The sequence below is a fragment of the Somniosus microcephalus genome, unplaced genomic scaffold, assembly GCF_052327205.1.
Source record: "Somniosus microcephalus isolate GS21.2 unplaced genomic scaffold, FLI_Smic_1.0 unresolved_chr6, whole genome shotgun sequence".
Lineage (NCBI taxonomy): Eukaryota > Metazoa > Chordata > Chondrichthyes > Squaliformes > Somniosidae > Somniosus > Somniosus microcephalus.
In genome coordinates, this window is record NW_028225184.1 from 21,129,512 (window position 1) to 21,136,699 (window position 7,188).

The window sequence follows — 7,188 nt, forward strand, 5'->3', positions numbered from 1 at the left end:
GCGCCCCTAGCTAAGCTGTTCCAGTACAACTACAACACTGGCATCTACCCGGCAATGTGGGAAATTGCCCAAGTATGTCCTGTCTACAAAAGCAGGACAAATCCGACCCGGCCAATTACCGTCGCATTAGTCTACTCTCAATCATCAGCAAAGTGATGGAAGTTGTCATCGACAGTGCTATCAAGCGGCACTTACTCAGCAATAACCTGCTAACTGACGCCAGTTTGGGCTCCGCTAGGGCCACTCAGCTACTGACCTCATTACTGCCTTGGCCCAACATGGACAAAAGAGCTGAACTCAAGAGGTGAGGTGAGAGTGACTGCCCTTGACATCAAGGCAGCAGTTAATCGTGTGCGGCATCAAGAAGCCCTAGAAAAACTGAAGTCAATGGGAATCAAGGGGAAAACTCTCCATTGGTTGGAATCATACCTAGCACAAAGGAAGTTGGCTGTGGTTGTTGGAGGTCATTCATCTCAATCACATGACATCACTGCAGGAGTTCCTCAGGGCAGTGTCCTAGCCCCAACCATCTTCAGCTGTTTCATCAATTACCTTTCCTCCATCATATGGTCAGAAGTGGGGATGTTCGCTGATGATTGCTCACTGTTCAGCACCATTCGAGACTCGTCAGATACTGACGCAGTCCGTGTCCATATGCAGCAAGACCTGGACAACATTCAGACTTGGGCTGACAAGTGGCAAGTAACAGTCGCACCGCACAAGTGCCAGGCAATGACCATCTCCAACAAGCGAGACTCTAACAATCTACCCTTGACATTCAATGGCATTACTATCGCTGAATCATCCACTATCAACATCCTGGGGGTTACCATTGATCAGAAACTGAACTGGACCAGCCATATAAATACTGTGGCTACAAGAGCAAGCCAGAGGCTGGGAATTCTGCGGCGAGTGTCTCACCTCCTGACTCCACAAAGCCTTTCCACCATCTACAAGGCACAAGTCAGGAGTGTGATGGAATACCCTCCACTTGCCTGGATGAGTGCAGCTCCAACAACACTCAAGAAGCTCGACACCATTCAGGATAAAGCAGCCCGCTTGATTGGCATTCCATCCACCACCTTCAACATTCACTCCCTCCACAACCGGGGCACTGTGGCTGCAGTGTGTACCATCTACAAGATGCACTGCAGCAACTCGCCAAATCTCCTTCAACAGCACCTTCCAAACCCGCGACCTCTAGCACTTAGAAGGACAAGGGCAGCAGACGCATGGGAACATCGCCACCTACAATTCCCCTCAAAGCCACACACCATCCTGACTTGGACCTGTATCGCCGTTCCTTCACTGTCGCTGGGCCAAATTCCTGGAACTCCCTTCCTAACAGCATTGTGGGTGTACCTACACCATATGGACTGCAGCAGTTCAAGAAGGCGGCACACCACCATCTTCTCAAGGGCAATTAGGGATGGGCACTAAATTGAGGCCTAGCCAGCCAGCGACGCCCACATCCCATCAATGAATACAACATTTTTTTTTTTAAAACGCGCCTTGTTTCAATATCTGTGTTAGAAGATGCTGGTAAATCTGTTGAGTTTGTGGTGAACACCAAGCAGGCAGGGTGGTGTTGGCCAAGTTCAGCCCCACTGACACTAATTCATGATGCATGTTATCATTAAATATATCCCCAGTACGGGTGAACATTAGCCCACTAGCAGGTCCCTCCATTATGAGGGGAGTGCAGGTCACTGGGGAGGATGGTGTCACAGAAAACACTGGGGCAGGGGTGTGGGTGGGGCACCCCAGTAGCAGTCAATCACAGGTGGTAGCCCGGGCTCCTCGTATTGTTCTGTAATTCCGAAAGTTTGACATCTCTCTATGGTGGGGTGCCAGCGCCTGGCATTATTCTGGCAGCATATCCTGTCCTTCCTTCGCTTTTACCGATACATACCCACTTGTCTGTTTTGTGTGCACCAGTGGTCATCTCACAGAAAAAGGGGGCTCCCGGCCGGTCGATGCAGAACCTCAGCGCCATGGTAGGTGTTTGTTCACTGAACAGTAACCCTATCATTCCCAAGATAAGCCAGCCCATCGTTATCCTTTACCAGCACTAGGCATAAAGTGTCCAGTACCTTTACCCGTCTTGGCACTAGCTTGTGGTAACTAGCAGACTCTCTCTCTCTCCCTCTGACCCTCTGTCTCCGGCCCCCTTTCAGTCTGTCCTGCTATTAGCCATGAGCACAAGGCTGGAGCAGGATTAAGGCTACGCATATATGGCATTGAGGTGGAGGTGGTGGCCTTGTGACATTGGTTCAATGTAAGTTACCTTACTTAACGTAATTTGGTGATGGTTAGCAGCCGTCGGACGGGAATGTGTGAAGACCGTTTGCACTGTCCCCCTTCGGAGGTAGGAGGGCCTATAAAAGGGGATGGATATCCCCTCGGGAAGGTCCTCCAGTCCCGACACCAGCTGTTCCCAAAGAGCAGCTGTGTCTCGGAACCGATCTATCTCCTCTGTGCGGGGAAGGGTAAATAAAAGATTCTGAGTTCTGTTGGGATGTAGAAAGAGGGATCCGGTAGTCCTACCACAAAAGGGAGATAATCGGAACACAAGAGTCAAGGAATGAGTTCCGAGGAAGGTTAGTGTAATATAGTAGGGAGAGTTCGCAGGATCTCTGGTTAAGTCGAAAAACTGGACCGTTGAAAGGTCGACATCCCCGGAAGTGGTGGCACGAATGAGGTCGGGCCTGCACATCTGTAAGAAAGACACAAGTAAAATAGCGACCCGAAGAATCGACTTAGTCCTTCGAAATCCGGTCCTGATCAAATATAGGGAGAAAAGACACGTTATTATTTCCTTTTAACCATAGGGTCCCCAAGAGATGTGGAAATATCTTCCCCGGGCTCCATCACCGGCTTGTTCTGGCTCCAGTGTCTCTAACTTACATCCAATTTTTCCTGTAGGCAAACGGAGGTTCCTGTACTTAGGAGGATCTGGACGGGCCCATCCCACCGTGGCTCAAAGGTACCTCGAACCCAAGGCGGAGCTTCTCAATTCCCCTTTGTCTTTTGGCATCATGTGCCTCCTGCAAGTGTTGAACCCGAAAGTGGTTGGCCTGATTGGCCACACGGATCAGGTATTGATATGTCAGGAGAGTTGTCTGTAATTGGGAAGAGTCCCCAGTACCCTGAGAGGGTGCGTCTTGGGGTAACACCATAGCTCGTCCAGTCATTAGTTGGAAAAGGGTTAAGCCAGGGCGTTTGGCTGGTGGGGCTCGTATGCCCCAAAGAATGGTGGGGAGAACAGCGTGCCACCCCTTTCCGGTCTGTATAATGGCCTTAGTCACAGACTGTTTTATAGTACGGCTCATCCGTTCCACCATTCCTGAGGATTGCAGATGGTAAGGGTGTGGAACCGTTGTCGAACCCCCAGGAGGGCTAAAGCCTTTTTCATGGCCTTGCCGGTGAAGTGTGTTCCCTGGTTGGAATCTATCTGGTAAGGCACCCCCCATCCGGGAATGACTTCCATCGCTAGGATTTTCGTAGCTGCTACGGCTGTATTCCTCCTAGAGGGGAACGCCTCGAGCCAACGGGTAAGAATGTCGATGCCGCTGTGGGGTAAGGGGCACGCCCGGTGGTCCAGTGTCCCCTGGGCCGCCAGGCATGCCCCATACATACACACATGTGACAACCGAATCCCGTTTGGAGGCAAGGTAGATATAGGCGCCCATACGCGTGGATCTCTCTGGCCATGCTGGGCCACCTCCAGGTGTCAGCGAAAATGAAATATAACTTATGCCCTCCCAAATGCGCAGGCTCGTGATAAGATTGTATCAGGGCACGTGAAAGTGACGTAGGAAACATGTACTTTGTCTCGTGATGCCAAAACCCACTTGGGTCTTTGTACGCTCCATCATGAAAGCAAAAATGTATATTCTCTGGGGACTCGGAAAGGTACGCGGTTAGGAGCGGATCGTTCGGTAAATCGTCAGCCAGGGAAGCCTCTTCATTTTGTACTGCTTCCTTAGGACTAACGGCCATCACAGGGAGAGCCAACGCGGCCCATCGGGTGGTGAAATTGGCGTGTCGGTTACCCTGGATTACTGGGTTCTACCCTGCCTGGTGGGCGCGAATCTTGACGACCACCCCCAGCGTGGGGCCATCCGTTGCCCGAAGGAATTCGGCGATCGCGGAAGTGTGTTTAATAGTGTTGCCGAAAGTAGTCAAATATCCCCGCCGCTGCCACAGGAGGGAGCAGTTGTGGACGATGGAGTAGGCATACTGGCTCTCTGTATAGATATTGGCGGTTGTTCATTCAGCCAATTGAAGGGCTCTAGTGAGGGCAGTGATTTCCGCCAACTGGGCTCCTCCCATGCCCAGTGCCCCTTGGGTGAGGGTCTGTCCTGACGGGTCTCCTACTGCTCATCCAGTGACCCGTCGGCCCTCGTGTTAATAACTAGACCCAGCCACGTACATCTCTAGCCAGGCCTCAGCTATGGGTTCGGTTAGGACGGGTCCCTGACTGTCGCGATGTAAGATAGTGGTGCAGTCATGGGGGGTCCCTTCCTCGAATAGGAAGGATGCTGGATTCACTCCAGGGTCGGTTACCACCTCGACCCACAAACCCCCTACCCAATAAATAAGCCTCCCATCTCGCACACCTCTGGTTGGAAATAGTTTTCAGGCTGGGTGCAAGAGGTTTCACGAGGCTGTGGCGGGTATGAAGGATTACCTGCCTGGGACCGACCATGGACTCTATTGCTTCTACTGCCCAGGCTGCACAATCAGTGGCCGCCAGGCACGGGGCCTGTCCTGTCATGGAGGATGGTACTGGGCACGAGTAATATCCTACCGGTCGCATTCGATCATTCCGGGATTGTCCCACTACCGCTCTATACGCCCAATTCCCCAACCAATTCCACAGGTGGAATGGTTTCACTGTGTCTGGGAGACCCAGGGCAGGTGCGTTGGCGAAAGTGATTTGGACCATCTCAAAGGTTTCAACTGCCTCTGATGTCCAATTCAGCCTTGCCTCTCCCGGGGGCCCTCCCTTTAGGAGATCGTTTAGAGGGCTTGCCAATTTGGTGAAGTCAGATACATAGGTACGGCAAAAGTTAAACAATCCCATCACACTTCGCAGGCCAGAGGCAGTGATGGGTCGATGCATCTGCAAGAGCGCTTGTACACTTTCGGGGGTCAGGGTCCTCCCCTCTGGGGAGTTGATCTGACCAAGGTAGGTAACCCGAGCAAGCCCAATTTGAGCTTTGATCGGATTTAGTTTGAAAACCCCTAGAACTAAAGTCTCCAGGACACACGTCAGGGCGTCCAGATGAGCTGAGGGAGAGGGACTACCAATGAGAATGTCACCAACAGCTTGAAGACAGACAGAATCTTGCATTCGGGTAACTGCCAAAGCTGATTGGAGAACCTTCTCCAGGCTCTCGTGAAAAATAATATGGGCATTGTGAAATCACTGAGGCAACCGGGTCCAAGTATATTGGGTGGATCGGACAGTGTAAGCGAAGGGCTCTTGGGAACCGGGATCCAAAGGACATGCCTAAATCCATTTTGGATGTCCAGTGCCGTGAATATGGATAGGGCTGGGTGGAGGCCGTTTAAAATAGTGGCGGAATTCGCCACTAAGGCATGGAGCATGGCAGTGACCCGATTCAGAGCCGTATAATTAATGGTCATTCTCCAGGATTCATCTGGTTTCTGCACTGGCCACAACAGAGAGTTGGTATGGGAGTGGGTCTTTGTTACTATACCGGTTGGTAATAAGTGTACGACTATAGACTCAACGGCTCATTCGGCTTCTGATCAGAGCGGGTGTTGTTGGTGGGCTTCGTGGTAGGGACCGTGGACTCTAACTGGGTCCATCTCCGGTCTACCACAGCCTAATTTGTGACTGGCCCATGTGAGAGAGTAAGTCTCACAAACTCACCCCCATGGTCCTTCCTCCGTCCATGTGAGAGGGTAAGTCTCATAAAATCTCCCCAATGGTTCTTCCTGCCCCCATGTGAGAGTGTGTGTCTCACAAACTCTCCCCCATGGTCCTTCCTGCCCCCATGTGAGAGGGACAGTCTCACAAACTCTCCCCCATGTTCCTTCCTCCACCCATGTGAGAGGGTAAGTCTCATCAAATCTCCCCCGTGGTTCTTCCTGCCCCCATGTGAGAGGGTAAGGCTCACAAACTCTCACACATTGTCCTTCCTCCACCCATGTGAGAGGGTAAATCTCACAAACTCTACCCCATGGTCCTTCCTCCGCCCATGAGAGAGGGTAAGGCTCACAAACTCTCACACATTGTCCTTCCTCCACCCATGTGAGAGGGTAAATCTCACAAACTCTCCCCATGGTCCAGCCTCCGCCATGAGAGAGGGTATGTCTCACAAACACACCCATGGTCCTTCCTCCACCCATGTGAGAGGCTAAGCCTCACAAACGCTCCCCCATGGTCGTCCCCCGACCATGTGAGAGGGTAAATCTCGCAAACTCTACCCCATGGTCCTTCCTCCGCCCAAGTGAGAGGACAAGTCTCACAATCTCTCATCCTTGGTCCTTCCTCCGCCCATTTGAGAGGGTAATCTCACAAACACTCCCCATGGTCCTATCTCTGCCCATGTGAGAGGGTAAGCATCACCATCTCTCCCCCATGGTCCTTCCTCCGCCAATGTGAGAGGGTATGTCGCACAAAATCTCATCCATGGTCCTTCCTCCACCCATGTGAGAGGTTAGGCCTCACAAACTCTCCCCCATGGTCCTTCCACAGCCCGTGAGAGAGGGTAAGTCTCACAATTTCTCTCCATGGTCCTGCCTCCGCCCATGAGAGATGGCATGTCTCAAAAACACACCCATGGTCCTTCCTCCGCCCAGGTGAGAGGGTAAGCCTCACAAACTCTCCGCATGGTCCTTCCTCCCCCCTTGTGAGGGTAAGTCTCACAATCTCTCCCCCATGGTCTTCCTCTGCCCATGTGAGAGGGTAAGTCTCACAAACTCTCCCCCATGGTCTTCCTCTGCCCATGTGAGAGGGTAAGTCTCACAATCTATCCCCCATGGTCCTCCTCTGCCCATGTGAGAGGGTAAGCATCACCATCTCTCCCCCATGGTCCTTCCTCCGCAAAGTGAGAGTGTATGTCGCACAAAATCTCATCCATGGTCCTTCCTCCGCCCATGTGAGAGGGTAAGCATCACAAAATCTCCCCCATAGTCCTTCCTCACCTATGC